Source organism: Rhynchophorus ferrugineus, unplaced genomic scaffold (genome assembly GCF_030347505.1).
Source record: "Rhynchophorus ferrugineus isolate W39M unplaced genomic scaffold, kcgeb_rfMv2 rfM3, whole genome shotgun sequence".
Classification (NCBI taxonomy): Eukaryota; Metazoa; Arthropoda; class Insecta; order Coleoptera; family Curculionidae; genus Rhynchophorus; species Rhynchophorus ferrugineus.
This window is the reverse complement of record NW_027472582.1, coordinates 14907138-14922528: the sequence shown is the minus strand read 5'-3', so window position 1 is coordinate 14922528 and position 15391 is coordinate 14907138. Positions and strand designations below refer to the sequence as shown.

Sequence of the window (15391 nt, the reverse complement as noted above, 5' to 3'; positions counted from 1 at the left end):
CTAGGGTAGGCCGGGGACTTTTCAATTGACCTGTTATACCATCATAACTTTCTGATTGTATATATTCCCCAAAATATATCAAGTTGAGGTAAAGATACTTCCAATTGACTGTTACAATATCTTTACATTATATTGAAGAGTTACATAATAACGTGGTTATGTTATACCGTACGACTGTTACGCCACTGTTTATTTCAATAAATTTAGGGTATCACTTCGGTAGTTCAAAGTATGATCGGTTTCCGCTTTTTTGTACCGCTATTGATTCAACAAGTCTCCGCTTATTTCTCTAGAAATAAATAAATAATATTTTAAATTTTAATTAATATAATTTTAATTAAATAAAGAAGTGTATTTCCAGTGTATGTTAAACATATGCCTATTCAAAATAGCAGTGAACCACGTCATCAATATGTGCCTGAAATATTTTCCTTCTCATTTTATTATATTTAAAAAGAGATAGAGTGCTGTCTAATAAGTTCGAACATCTAACCGAATCAGCCCGCCAAAGTCGTACAGTTGTCAAACGTCCGCCAAAATTCTTCAAAATATTAATTACAATAACTACAGGTTTCCGTTTTAAGTTACAAAGACTGTATTAGTTATTCTGTGATTATAAACCGGCAAACATTATCGGAAGGCTTTGCTTGTTTTGGTAAGTTTTTAATCGCTGCTTATCATTACTCTGATTCAAAATGCCGAAGCCAGACATAATAGATAGCGTTTCTAATCAGTTACTTCGAACAGGAATGAGATAATGGAGTAAAATATTGCCATATGAATATTAGTATGGACAGAAACACTGAAATATCTCAAAAAACTAAAAATATAATTTTAGATTCACCGAAAAGAGACCGTCCTTATACTAAGGGGGTGATGAATGAAGATCAGCTTGATATTAGCTCTATCAGAGATCAAATATATGACATATATAAAAACAGTGAGTTGTTTTTTGAACATAAACTGTAAATCTGAAAAGTATTCATAGAAAGCTTAGAGATATTCAGCTCTTTGAAGAATGTAAATCATCCTTTCATAGATTGTTGTTTTTCAGAAGAGGGCCAATATACTCAATGGTCACTCATGGCAAGATAATAATAAAAATATTATTAAGACAACAAAAGTTGATGAAAGAAGGTAAACATTGGAATAAAAATTGATTAGTCATAACATTTTTTAAATGTTTATTGCAGATATATTGTTCTTTATGCTGGAAACAGGAATGGTTAATAACACCTTCAGTTAGATGAACTCAATCAGGCACATTGAAAAGAAATTGACAAATGATGGAATTGTGAACACATGTTAGATAGATTGGAAAATAACAGCTTAGTTATTCATTTTTATAATTTTTTTTGAATATGGGGTTATAATTCAGTGCTGAAAATTTCCAACACAGGATGATGGGAGTAGAAATAACTAAAGCTGAGATATAATTAATGTAGGAAATCTTATTGTAGTATTAACATTTTATGTGCACAGATATGTGTGTAATTATTCAGAATATACATGAGTATTTGGTTAAAATGTGTGGGGAGAGAAAGCATACTAACTGTTTTGCAGATATGGCAAATGCATTAGGGAGAATGCAGTAATTAAATCTAGTTTTATCAAGAAAGATGTATACAGGTAGTAATATAATGAACTAAGGAGAAAAACAGTGATATCAAAATGACTTTACAAGGAAATATTGTACCGAAGGAAATAAGAATTAAGCGTAAAAGGTAAATGTGCTCTCCAATGAAAGTAAAAAATATTACTTGAATATATAATTGTTAATTAGAAGCATTAGGCCTCCAGGGGAAACCACTACATAAAAAAATGCGCCTGGAACTCTAACTCATAGGTGGCATGGAAAATAACTAATGTAAATATAAACCCAAACCTCCAAATTATTATAACTATATAATTAATTGTAGTCTTAATTACTATTAATCTTATTATATCTGCATTATAGACATTTGTGATTTCTAAAATAGTATACATCAAAATGTTTTTAGTGTATTTTTGCGCTTATCTTGTAATAGAAGCTTTAACACATTTAAAATATCCCTTAATGTTGCCTCCTTGTGTCATATTCATTTAGCCAAAAATTCAATAAAACCGAGCCACTTAAAATTTATTGATTTTTGATTCAACCATCGATAGTCAAAACATTTCTAACAGAACATCATTAAATAATATGCGACGGTTATTCAATAAGTCCTTAAAACGTCCGATAGATAGCGCTTCGCGACCTTATTCATACACATGATATAATTTTTTTTTGTAGATTTAAGCGCGAAACACTTGTTAATTTAAAAAATTTAAAAACTGAGGGGTAGTCAAATATTTTTATTCAAAATTTTAACGACAGTTATTCTAGAAATATGAAAAAATTTATTTTGCTTTCTTTATATTTTCGAAGCTTATCCTTTTAAGAACTTAACTTGACCTTTTTTTTGTCCTTAAGAGGAATTTTGCAAAATTTAAATTACTTTCGGAGATACAGCTGTTGTAATGACGCGGCATCTAAAAACGAAACTTTTTTTTCCTTCTTTGGTTTGACATGATATATGATATTAAAATAATGTTTTTGATATGATGGTTGATATGTTGTGGAATCGATTTACTTAAATTTTAATACAAAGCTTCTCCGCAAATTTTTCTATCGTACAAGGTAAAGCTATAATAAAATTTAGAGTTTTTGTAGTCAGAAAAAAAAATCGGAAATATAAAAATATGGTAAAAAAAATTCAGTCCTAATTTAGAGAAAAAATGTGTTTGGCTTTTTTTACTTTGTACGACAACACTATATCTCTATTTAAACATTTTCTATTTTTATCCAGATTATTAAGAAGGTTGCTTTTTTAATATCCCCTACTTCACTTTTAATTTTTCCTTTATATATTACTTAAATATTAAACATTTTTTTAAATATATATTTTAAAGTCTCCTTTTACCAACTAAGGGTTTATATGGACTGGACCTACAGTTTAATGTTGGCTCTGTTTTCCTTTAAAAAAGATCCGGTCTTACCCAGCCTGATTACTGGCGTAATTGGGATCATTTTCTTTGTCGGATTTTACACTCTTACCTAGGACAATTACAAATATTAAACAATCACAAACATAAATTTACGACCATGCCCCAGCAGAATTCGAACCCGCGGGTATCACAACGGTAGGAGGACCGTCCTGGTGCCTCTACCAATCCGGCAGTAAACATTTGGATAGTAAAAATGTTGGTATTTGCTTCTAGACTAGAATACCTTCTTAAAAACAAGCATAGCTGTTTAAGTAAATAAATTTAAACTTACATTTGCCACAGTATTAATATCGTTCAAATCGTATTTTGTGGTTATCCTGAAGACTTTCTGCATTAATGTATAACTGATCAGAACTTGTATGTAATACTGCACTCCAAGGGGAATCAAATGAGTGAGTTAACCGGCTCTGATAATGGTGAAAATTGAATTAGTGATTTCTTAGCACTAAGGAAATCTGTTCTTTTTATGAATTAAAAAAGTTTGAGTAAGTCTTGTATAAAGCTAAAAGGAGATTATTTTTAAAAATAAAAAACCTACATAAAATAAGTTGTTTTTTGTGTATTTTTCTAAGAACAACCCTCTATCTTTACAACCAAGATAAATAATTTTTAGCAAGCACTAAATGATTCCAAAATATACTCATAGCTATAATAAGAAATTCTATAATTTCAAGGTCAACACTTTTTCCTCCCTAATACGTCAAAACTTCATTAATATCGTTTATAAACGACTCTTATCGAACTCTTATTATTGATTGAATTGTTTTAAAAAAATATACATTGTATCGAGAATGATTTATTATATTGATTAAGGAATCGATAAGTTATTCAAGTTTACGGTTTTTTGTTTTCATAATATTCTACGATTTTTTGCGACTAAGGTCAAAAATTGCGTCGAATTGGTAATCTTGACGTTTCATCGTCTGAACTTAGCGCCAACCAATTTGCATTTAGCATCACGCAAAGCGATTAATGTATTTACATCAATGGTGAGAATTTTTCATAGAAAGCAGTGAGTTCACGGGTAAATTTAGATGTTCATATATAAATCTCAAAACAAAGTTGATGTTTGTGGTGTGTAAAATAAAAGATTCAAAAGAGAAACATTAAAAATTGAATACAGTGAAGATCAGCACAAAAAGAGAAAAAATACTCAAAGAATTGAAAACAATTTGTAAACTTGAAGCAGTTTTTTTTTTAATTTAGAAAATAACTAGTAGTATGATAGAGCCAAATCAAGCTAATAGAAAAGTTACGGAATAATATGAGTTTAAATTATGATGAGGAAGTCACCAAAAACCAATCCTTTGTGAAAATACATATTGTTACATACAAAATTAAGAATTTTTAGGTTACAATTCGAATCTTTAAAAAACCAAAGCTTCAGTTTGGCTCGATAGAAGGAACTCACACTGAACAAGATCACAATCGTAGGAAATGCTCAATATTATCTTGATTTTCGACATAATTTGTCGTGATTTCTTTAATATCATTATTTGTAAACTATTTCTCATCTGTGTGTTAATATTTTATTACTCAAAAAGCATGATTTCACAGACAATATAAAGTTTTCTATTACAAAAAAATTGATGATTTATTTCACGTAGTTTCAGTCATTATATTTTGCTGAACGACTAAAACCTTAGTCATAGCTAATAAAATTTCTATCATAAAATTTGGCGTTTTTTCGGCCATTATATATTTAAAATAATTTTGCCACAAAATACAGAAGAAGATCTTAATGAGTTCATGTGAAACAGAATTTGACGTAACCAATTTTCAGAAAAAAAATGCGAAATCAAATATCCACTTATTCGATTGAGAAAATAATAGATTTTTGGAAAATTTTGCTAATTAGATATATTCTGTTGTACCTTCTAGAATAATTAGAATCTTCCTGTAGCAGTAGGACTTGATTATATACGAGTAGACTGCATTATTTTCCAAGGTATTCTCCTCTATATAAAAGAAGAAGCTTAAAAATACTTAATTAAACACCTAATAGGTTCATAGTTTGCATTTTAAACAAGCATTATAAAGCCCAATGCCGAAGCCCATTGTTTAACAAAGTTTTAGCGTCGTCATGTTAAATACATAACATGTTTTTATTCATGGATCCTTTTGCATAAACAATTGGAAACGAAAATCGTTTCCAATTGTTTATGCAAAAGGATCCATAAATATGGATACAAGTTTGGCATCGACAGAAAATAATTTACATTAGTCAAATGGGAATCTGTCAAAAAAAGTGAGTACAAACATTATCTTTAGCGGTTTCCAAGTTTTAATTTAATTTGATACCAAAATTATGGAGTAGACACAAGAAGACGTTTTAATAGTAGTATGTATCAGCAAATGCTTGTATTTTTAAATAAACTGTCTGGAGAATCCACAACAAAATATTGTTTTTAGAAATAATGTTTTGGTGAATTAGGGACGTCGAAATATTTAAAATCTCCATTATCCAGCTTATACATATAAAAAATTGTCTTAAAAGTTTGGAAAACCATAGCTTACTTTTGGAAGCAAATAGAAATATGTCATATAAATGTGTAGTAGATTATTACAATATTTTTCCGCACTAATATCTGATGCTATTAAGTTCATCATTTTATTTCTTGTTTAATTATTATTATACATTATATTCATTATACATTAATTCTACTAAAATGGGCAGTATTACAACCTAAATTCATTCAAACTAGTAAAATAATAAAATTAAATTATTATCAACTCAGTTACTAAAATAGTGTGATTAGATAACTCATTAAAATCAAATGATAAACTGTTATTTTATGATGGGAAACATCAAAACCAAAACTAACAAGTACATTGTTTAATAGTTACATTTTCACCAAAAAATATCGCTTATTAAAATTCACGCCAGCACCTAACAGTAGAATATTTGAAAAACAGTAGATGTAACAATTTGAATTATTATAAACGAAGCTTTTGAATTTTTTTTTTTCAGTATTGACCAAAAACTGTCATATAAATAACAATAAATACTAACTAAAATAAATACGTATATCATTTCGTTATTTCCTCCAGTAGTCTTTTCCTTGCAATATTGCTGTTAATAAGAACAGTTTTTTATAATTATTATGGATTTTACACTGAATGAAATGTTAGTAAGTTATATTACAGCTGAACAAGGATAATACATCACGTTAATCAATGAAAACGATTGGAAATTAATACAAATATCCATCCTATTTGCCTGACTCATATCCCCGTCATATGTCAGAAAATGGTGATTGGAACAAGTTTATTGAAGCTCAAAAAGCTTCTCTTATTATCGTTTATATTTTTATTATTACCTATTAATTTACAGCTTTATGATTAAATTATATCGTGTATAATGTTTCTATCAGGCAAGTAAAACCAAGAAGTAAATATATTTAGTGGCACAATTGTTTGTATTCTATTTGTACATCAATCATAATTTTAGATGCATATAGGTCACATTCTGACAGTATAAACCACTCCATTAATAGCATGTACACAAGCGAATGCTATTCATGCAACTACATGACTATTTTAGTATCTCCCACAAATCGTAATCATTAACCTATTTTAGTTTTATTTTCCTATACCATAAACAGACCCTATGGTTTAGTTTGTAAAATAAATTGAATATTTAGTTTAAAATAAGGCTTAATACTAAAAATAGCTCTTTGATTTTGATATTTTCAACTCAAACAATTTAACATTAATCCACCCCTTAATATAATCATATAAATATATTGAATAAATATTAATCATATAGAATATGATATTCCTATAGGTAGTAGGTCTACTAAAAAACTTATAGATGAAAAAAAACAATTTAATATCCAATATTACTAAATAGTATATAATATACTTAATAGTTACATAATTTATATGCATATGAAATACGTTTTCCTAAAAAACGCATCAATAATGTTAAATCACGCTATTTATGCAATTTGTATATTTTGCACTAATAAAGCTTTATTTGCTGACTAATGCATAATTATAAATTACGTATTTCGCGTCACGCATGTACTTAATACTTGCATAATTTCTGAGTATATGATTCACGGTTTCTTGAAAACCCTTGCCAATTTTTTACGGGATACTTAGAAAATAGCCGGAAAAAGTATTATGGCGATTCCCATTTTTACAATAAAATACATTATTCAAAAGAGCAATGCAGTAATATTTGTCGAATAGTGTACTACGAAACAAAATACAATCGATATATTGAAAAAATAATTTTCATAGCCTATTTTCCACACTTATTATTTAACCTTGACCCTATTCTCTGTCAAGTTATATTAACAAGTGCAAGGCAGAAATATATAGATTTATAGAAATAACTATATGATAATTATATTACTTGACACAGTATAAATATTGACATGTTCCCCAAATACTTTTAGTGTTAATAGTAAGAATAAATAAACATGAATATACGTGATTTATATTATAAATAATATTCTTATGAATAATTAAGAAAAAAAATGAAACTTGTTATTGTTTGACGCTGTTTTATTGTAAAATTAATTTACAAAACGAACTGTGTGCACAGTCTAAAAATATAATATACTTTTTTTCATTGAATCTATCATTTCGTGCAAGTAATTTAACAATTTTAACTGGTTTATGATAATTATTGCCGAATGTGGAATAGAGCAAGGGAGGAATGTTGGTCAAGTTCAAGATTATTTTTGCTTTAGTTTCCTCTAATGGTCGTAAGTCGTTCGTTTGGAACATGCTAACCTAATTTTGAAGAAAAAGTATATATACACATATAATGTGTTTAATTAAAAACTCATTCTCAACATTTTCAACAAATCGATTTGTATCTGCCTGTTAAGTTATCAATTGTATGTATATATGACAAAACTAACTCATTATAGATGGTTGTCATAAATTATAATTGATGGATTTAGATTTTAAAAATTGTCATATAATATTATATATAAACTAAAATTATTAATATTTCCATTTAAAATGCGATACTCCTGATATAGTTTTCATTAAACTTTATATTATTCTAGTGCAAAAATAAAATGATGCTTCAAACAACTTTTAATAATACGTGAAAAGAAAATTAGTTTGTTATCAGTTATAATGCTTACGCAAATGTATTTAGAATAGCCTATGTGCTACTAGTATAATCTTTTAGGCCTTGTTTAAACTTTTGAAGACTTTTGACTTTTGAATTTTTCTCCATTTTATTGTTAAAATAGGACAATTCAGATGGTTTAATTTGTTCAATTAACATTTTGTAATCATCTGCAATAGTCGTTTCATTCAGATTTAGTTGCCTGTAATAGACCAATGTACAACAACCGTAAAAACTAAAACCGATAGTTCGAATATGACGGAGCAGTATCGACTTAAGTTTCTTAAAGTGTTTGATAACTTTCAGCTGCAATTTTTTTCAAATTAGACAGCACAATGTAATGTAATGAATGTCCAAAATACGATAATGGACGTTCATGATTAGGTTATGTACACATTGAATAACTCAATAAAATCAAATGATAAACTGTTATATTATTTAATAAATACTAACTAAAATCACTAGTAACTTAAATTATTTATTTCTTATGTGGTGTAAGTTAACGCGACAGTTAAATGCTTGTCATGTGAACATACTCTTAGTATTGACACTGATGACAGATAGTGCAGCATTTCTTTATTTCCTCCAGTAATCTTTTTCTTACAATATAGCTGTTATTAAGAACATGTTTTTATATTTTTATGAATTTTATACTGAATGAAATGTTAGTTATATTATAGCTGAGCAAATGTACGATGTATTTTTTTAAATGAGGTGATTTTGATTCATGCAAGAAATGACAGGGACAGCTAACAAACTTGAAGAATTGAAACAGTTTATCGATAAAGGCTTTGTTAAATGCGTTAAAGAGCTTGAAAGTTATCTAAATAAATGGAATTCGGCTTATCAGCAATGAGAAAAGACCTAAAAAGATTTGGATATGGATTCTAAAAAACGAACGATGTACTGTAAACTATTAAAAACAAATGAAACCATAACGCTCCTAACTAAAGTTGATACATTTGAAGAATGCCTTCAAGTTAACACGACAGATACTAAAAAATAGCTCGATTCGTGGATAGCATCAAAAGATACGTCGTTCTTTCGAGATGGAATCCGTAAATTGTCTGAAAGCTGGAAAAAAGTAGCAGCTATCAATGATTAATATTTTGGATAAAATACATTGTACTAATTTTTTGTTATAAAGCTTCAAATTTAAAAAAAAATCATTTAAAACTGATTTATAGGCCTAATTAATATATTTCTATTAAAAACGCTACGAATGATTTGTAGCAACTAATAATATTACGCACCACTATTAAATAGAATAAATTCATCAGACTATAATAGCCTGTCAAAAATCGTTACTTTTTACGGATAAATTATATATAATGAAGTTACCAACATTATCATTTGTCTGCAAACATTAAATTTATAGAAATTTAACACATCAGAATTGTAATAATTAATAATTGTTAAAATAATCGTTATTCATAGAAAAAGGAAAAAATGAAAGCTCTATAAAAGACTATAGAAATAATTAAAAGACAAAAAATATATAATGGCTATTGTATTAATAAAACAAAATGTTCCTTCAAGTGTTGATTATGAATATCAACATTTTGCCGATTAGAAAATAGCGTGTTTCAACTAACTATATCTGTATCTAAAATAAATCATTGAATTATAGGTAAATGACCTGTAGTTTAATTTATATAAATAAAATGCCACATTATTCTTATAAATACAGTACAATAATACAATAGTAAAAAAAATCTCAATGGGAAATGCATCTACAATACGCATTGCGACTTATTCAAAATCAAGTTGGCCAAGGTCCAAAACACCTATAGTTTAACTGAACGAATGTGACTGAATTTAATTAAAATGTTTTAACATGTTCTACACAAATAATTTAATAAAATGTTCTAACTGTTATTATTACCACAGTTTGTCAACTTTCAACGCAACTTCGTGTCTTAAATATTCCTAGAACTTACTTGAATAGTCGTGATATGTGTGCTTCGGGAAAAAAACAAGTCAATTTATCGACAGAATATATAGCCCCGTGACATTTCCACCGTTTAACATCGACAACAAGGTAAAGCTTTTTTGCTTCGGCCGTGCCACCCGCAATACTGGATCTCACTGACCGTTGGCCAACCAGTTGACCCATGTTAGTGGTAAACACTCGTTCTGGCGCGCTCTGAACGTGTAACCCGGGCGCATATCGATAATTCCGTGGAAAACGGTATTTATTGAATTTCTCCCTAGCTTCCGATTGGTTTAATATTTTAAATTAACAGCTTCTACGGGGGCGATATATCGTTGACATTGAGCGATCCTCTGACAAGGTCACTTAACGTAATATATTCCAGTGTTATTAATGAATAAATAAGGGATTTTTATTCGAAAATTAAATTTACTGTAGCAAGTTTTTAGCATCAGATTTCCTGAATTTTTTTTGATTGAAGCTTTCAATTATCGATAAAATACAAAAAATGTAAAGGTTATACACCCCAGGGTGAACGTTTGCTATAGTAATTTATTAAAATGCTTTTTTTATCATTTTGATATTAGAAGTTTCGTTTTACATTCTTATAAGGTTTTAAAAGTTTTATTCAAGATTAAACAAGTCATTGTTACATTAACAAATAGTTAGACAAGACAAATATGATACATGACACAAGTTAATTTCATTATTTTGAAATTTCATATTATAATGAAATATTTTACATAATTTTCTACAACTTTTTTGCTATTTATCTGATAAAAATTTAAATTATCGTATATAGTTTTTATTTATATCATACAATAATATCTACATTAATTTCATTTTGCTCTAAATAAATATTGGGAATTAACTCTTCCGTCAAAAAATATCTTGTCCTTAAATGCGGACTATATACAACGTGGGTTAAATGTCCCGCTACCATTTTGATTACCTATAAAGTTTATTTGGCCTTTACATTTTTTTTTTTCGTTATGATTGAAAAGTTATATCGGCCAAATGGTGACCGCGATTCGCTATGCAACTTTCGGCTCTTTTTAAGGCATTTTTCATGACATCCTGCAACATCTGAGGCTGGATTTCTTCAATTTCGTGACGAATATTGTCTTTAAGATGTTGAATCGTTTGGGACTTATTCACATAAACTTTTGATTTTAAAAAAACCCGTATGAAAATGTCTGGTGCTGTTAAATCCGGAGATCTGTCTGGCCATTCTAAATCGCCACTTCGCAAAATTAGTCTTCGTGGAGAAAACGTCATTCAATAATTGTTGAACGAGCTGAGTGGACTGTTGCCCCATCTTGCTGAAACTGCATGTTCTGTAGTCCTTGCTCTTCCATTTCATGCACAAGAAAATTTCGAATCATGTCTTGGTACCGTTCAGCAGTTACAGTAACTGCAACATCTTGGTCATTTTCAAAAAAATAGAGACCAATGATGTTTCCAGTTCCAGTGTTCCGGGAAACCGACTGTTTATTGACGTGGCTACTGAGAAGAAAATGAATATCACCAAACAGCCTTAGGATTGCTGTACTCAACTCGTTGATCAGGATCTCTCGATGGCAATTTTTGGACTAATTGAATTTTGTACTGCAACAATTTCAAATCAGTTATCAAAATTGGCCTTAAACTGCATGCAGAAATGTGTAACTGGAAACCACGTCTCCTAATTGATGTTTCTGGAGACTCAGCAACACTATCGCGCATGAAAGCCACATTTTCAGCGTTACGAGAAGTTCGTTGACTTCCAGAACGAGACCTGTCTGCTATCGTACCGTACTGTCGAAAATTCGCATGTAAACGATAAATTGTGGTTTTGTGAGGCACTGAACGATTAGAATATTTTTGACGCAATTTCGGCTGAGTCGCAATAACGGAACGATTATTTTCAATAAAAATTGTCCCTATTTCTGCTCGTTCTTGTGGCGTATATTTATCCACAATAAAATTTGGACGTCCTCACAACACAATGGTTAAAGCGAAACAGAGCTAAACGTCACATAGCCAAGAAGGCGCGCAATCAAAATGGTAGCGGGACAGATGGGACTGTTATATACATAGTCTATTCAAAATAGCAATGAACATTGAACTATAATGTTAAAATAAATTATACTTTATAACATTTTTGTTTCATTCTTATTTGCATTAGAATGTTGTAATATATAAAAGCTAACATAAACTAAAAGTCAAAGTTAAATTCGGCAACATTGTGACGTATTGACATCTTAAATTGAGATGACCTAACTTCACTGCTATTTTGAATACACATAGGTTTATATGTCTGTACTTATTAGTTTAGTGTATACTTTAAAAATCGTATTTCTTTTCATTTGTTTTTAATACATAATACAAAAATATATATTTTTAAATAACAAATATCGACAAGTAATGATCAATTAGTTTATCATAATTAACTATTAATGTTCCCAAAAATGAATTTTATTTTTGTCTTTCCTTCAAAACATATAACAGACCAATGCATAAAACTTTCTCCGCCCAAATGTCTGCAACTTAATCATCTGATCTTTTCAGAAATCATAATAGTTATACTTATATTAATCAGAGCCATAAATATTAAATTTGTTTTCGTCCTTTCATCAGCAAAATTAAAGCATTCTTTCTAATGTTTTTACTTTTTACAATTTATTATAGTAATCTAGTAATCAGTGAAAACAGGAACTTTTGTAAAATTACAAAAATCAAACAAAATATTTCCAATTGTCACATATGGATGAAAACAATGAGTTAAAAGCAATTACTCAGCAGCTAAGCCAAAAACTGTTGGAACTAAGCAATGAGCTTGCAGGCATCGGATTGCATTAGCAAGGTCCGTTCCAAAATATCGAGCAGACGACACTCAAACGAGAAAATTATATAAAAGAATATTTCACCAAAGAGGACGAATTAGAACGAGAGGTAAGCGAACAACCCAAATGGACAGAAGTGAAGATTAAGACGAATAAAACGTGGAAGAAGTCCGAGTTGACACCTTTCCCGCTAGTAAGAAAACATCTAGGAAATATTGTACAGAATATCAAAAAAAAGAAGCAAGAAGATAAAATTCCTTAGATAGACAAAATATTAAAACATTTGATTTCTCGATTTTCAATTTTGTAACTACTTCGAGGTTTGTTCGAACCTTTTGAATGTTAAGTTTCTTGTGTTGAATTAATTTATTTTACCTTATTATATTATCTTCTAAATATTATTAAAATACATTACAAAAATATTTAATACCACTATTTCATTCCTTTTTTACAAATGCAAATTAATATAAAATATGAATTTAATTTTACACCACTAACTTATCTCTCAAAGTTAATACGAGAAGGAATTTGTGCATCTTCGTCATACCAATGCCGCAATTAGAAAAAACATTCGCAAGCGTGCCTTGGAATGAATTAATTTTTTAATTTTTAATCTTTTTGGCTACGAATAAAAATTGTTGGGCAGTCGACTGTTTCTAGTCCATAATTCCCAACGCTAACTAAAACGATAAATTGTATTCAACCTGTGAAATACTAGTTACAAATTTAAGATTATAACATATTTTTATACTATTATATTTGCAAAAAAGTGAAAATAGATTAAACTTGTTCATTATGAAATAAAATTCAAAAATAATTACTCTTTACTCTACTAAACATTTTTGAAAAAATATAACTTCCATAAGAAGATAAAACCAAATTCAAAAACGGACTAACTATATTTAATTATATTTTTTATATAACAACACCAAACATTACTGTCACATATCAGTAAAAAAAGGTATAAATGTGTGGTTGTGGTTAAATCAAAGAAGACGAGACCCAGCAACCCTCAATATTGGTATTTTGCTTGTTGTCAAACACATTTGAGGTTAGATTTCATTGGTTATGTTTATTCTGTATCATTTCTGTATATAGTACCTATTTCTAATATCTAACTTTATTCTTGTTCCCGTTACCAAATAATATGAAAAACTAATGTTTAACATCATGTATTAAGTTTTAGTCTTACAAATGTGCATAAATTCGAGATATACTTCCACAGGATTTGAACACCAACCACACGCAGAAGAAAATGGGCTTCTAATACTGTGGAATGACTATATGTTCTCAAAAGACAAAAAAAAGTGGTGATTAAAAATAAAATCGAATCAGTCTTCAAAAAATGTCAAAGAATGGATTACAAAAAACTAATATTAAATATCTAGTGTCAAGTATATCAAATTATTTGTTGAATTATACTTCACCAGGCTATAGAGTAATGGATACATGTTTGTTTAAATTATTATTGCCATATTATCAAGGTTTTACAACCTGGTATGTGTAAGTTTGTCATGACAGACAGACATTTCAAGCAGTTCAACCAATACATACATATAGATAGAGTACAATTACTTTACAACTCCAAGTATCATCACTAAAGTCAAGTAAAGCAATGAAACCAAGCAAATAGTTAGTTTAAGAATTCATGTTCAGAATATTATTAGATTAGACATTTAAAAGAAAACACAACTAAAACAATTTACAAGTACTTGAAGCATTGTAATTGCACATGAAGGACATTATTATTAAAATAAAACTACAAAATTATAATGAAGGATTACATTAATTACAAAAACATTATGAGGTATTTTAATTATTATTTATTATTATAATAATATATAATTTCAACTTTCAATAGGTTTGTCTCTGAGTTTCCTCAGATTATCATACTATTATTGGGTACTCTTTAGATAGTACGAGCCTGCTTATTAAATTTATTGCGAAGTGTTTTTCATTTTCAAATATTCCACCATGTTTAATTGATAGTGTAAAACTACCACTACTAATTCATAAATACTCCCTTTTATTGCCAATGCCGTAAAAGTCCCATTATTCAACTAAATTTTAACCATATTATGGTTGCAAAAATCTAAAATAAACAAAAAAAATAGTAATACTATGTTTCTTTATAATAAAAAGCTTATGTATAAGCTCTTAATAAAAATAGAATACATATTTTTGTGGAAATTTGTATCTTAATTGATAAACATAGGCAATACTTACCTAGAAGTTTTAACATTTCAATATTCAAAATGTCAATACTGTAAGTCTATTCTTGGTAAATTTGCCTTTCCGTTTTTCCTGCGCATTGATTTTTCCTACTGTTAACAGCAAATAACTGATTTTATAACTATAAAATATAAAATAAATGATGCAAATAAAATTGAGTGGCACCAAGAATATTCAAACCATGAAAATACTGGTTAGCTGAACCACTTCTGATTTTTGTTTATCTCAAATGACTGAAACACTATCATCATCAAAATATCAATGACAAAAATTGATTAT

The 15391-nt window shown here is 28.7% G+C and overlaps 1 protein-coding gene and 1 long non-coding RNA gene across 9 annotated transcripts in view; one reads left to right on the top strand and one right to left on the bottom strand.

Moving 5' to 3' along the window:
* The window catches only part of Kif3C (Kinesin family member 3C), a 32360-nt gene extending 22147 nt beyond the window's left edge, over positions 1-10213 (bottom strand). For all 8 annotated transcript variants that reach the window (XR_013005298.1, XR_013005299.1, XR_013005300.1 and 5 more), the window contains exon 1: positions 10063-10213. The gene's annotated coding sequence lies outside the window, so the exon portion shown is untranslated. The remainder of the gene's footprint in view (positions 1-10062) is intronic.
* On the top strand, positions 849-2047 carry LOC143193583 (uncharacterized). Its single transcript, XR_013005061.1, has 4 exons — positions 849-940; positions 1055-1137; positions 1194-1724; positions 1784-2047. It is a non-coding gene; the product is annotated as an uncharacterized LOC143193583 (long non-coding RNA).
* Positions 10214-15391: the final 5178 nt, after the last annotated feature.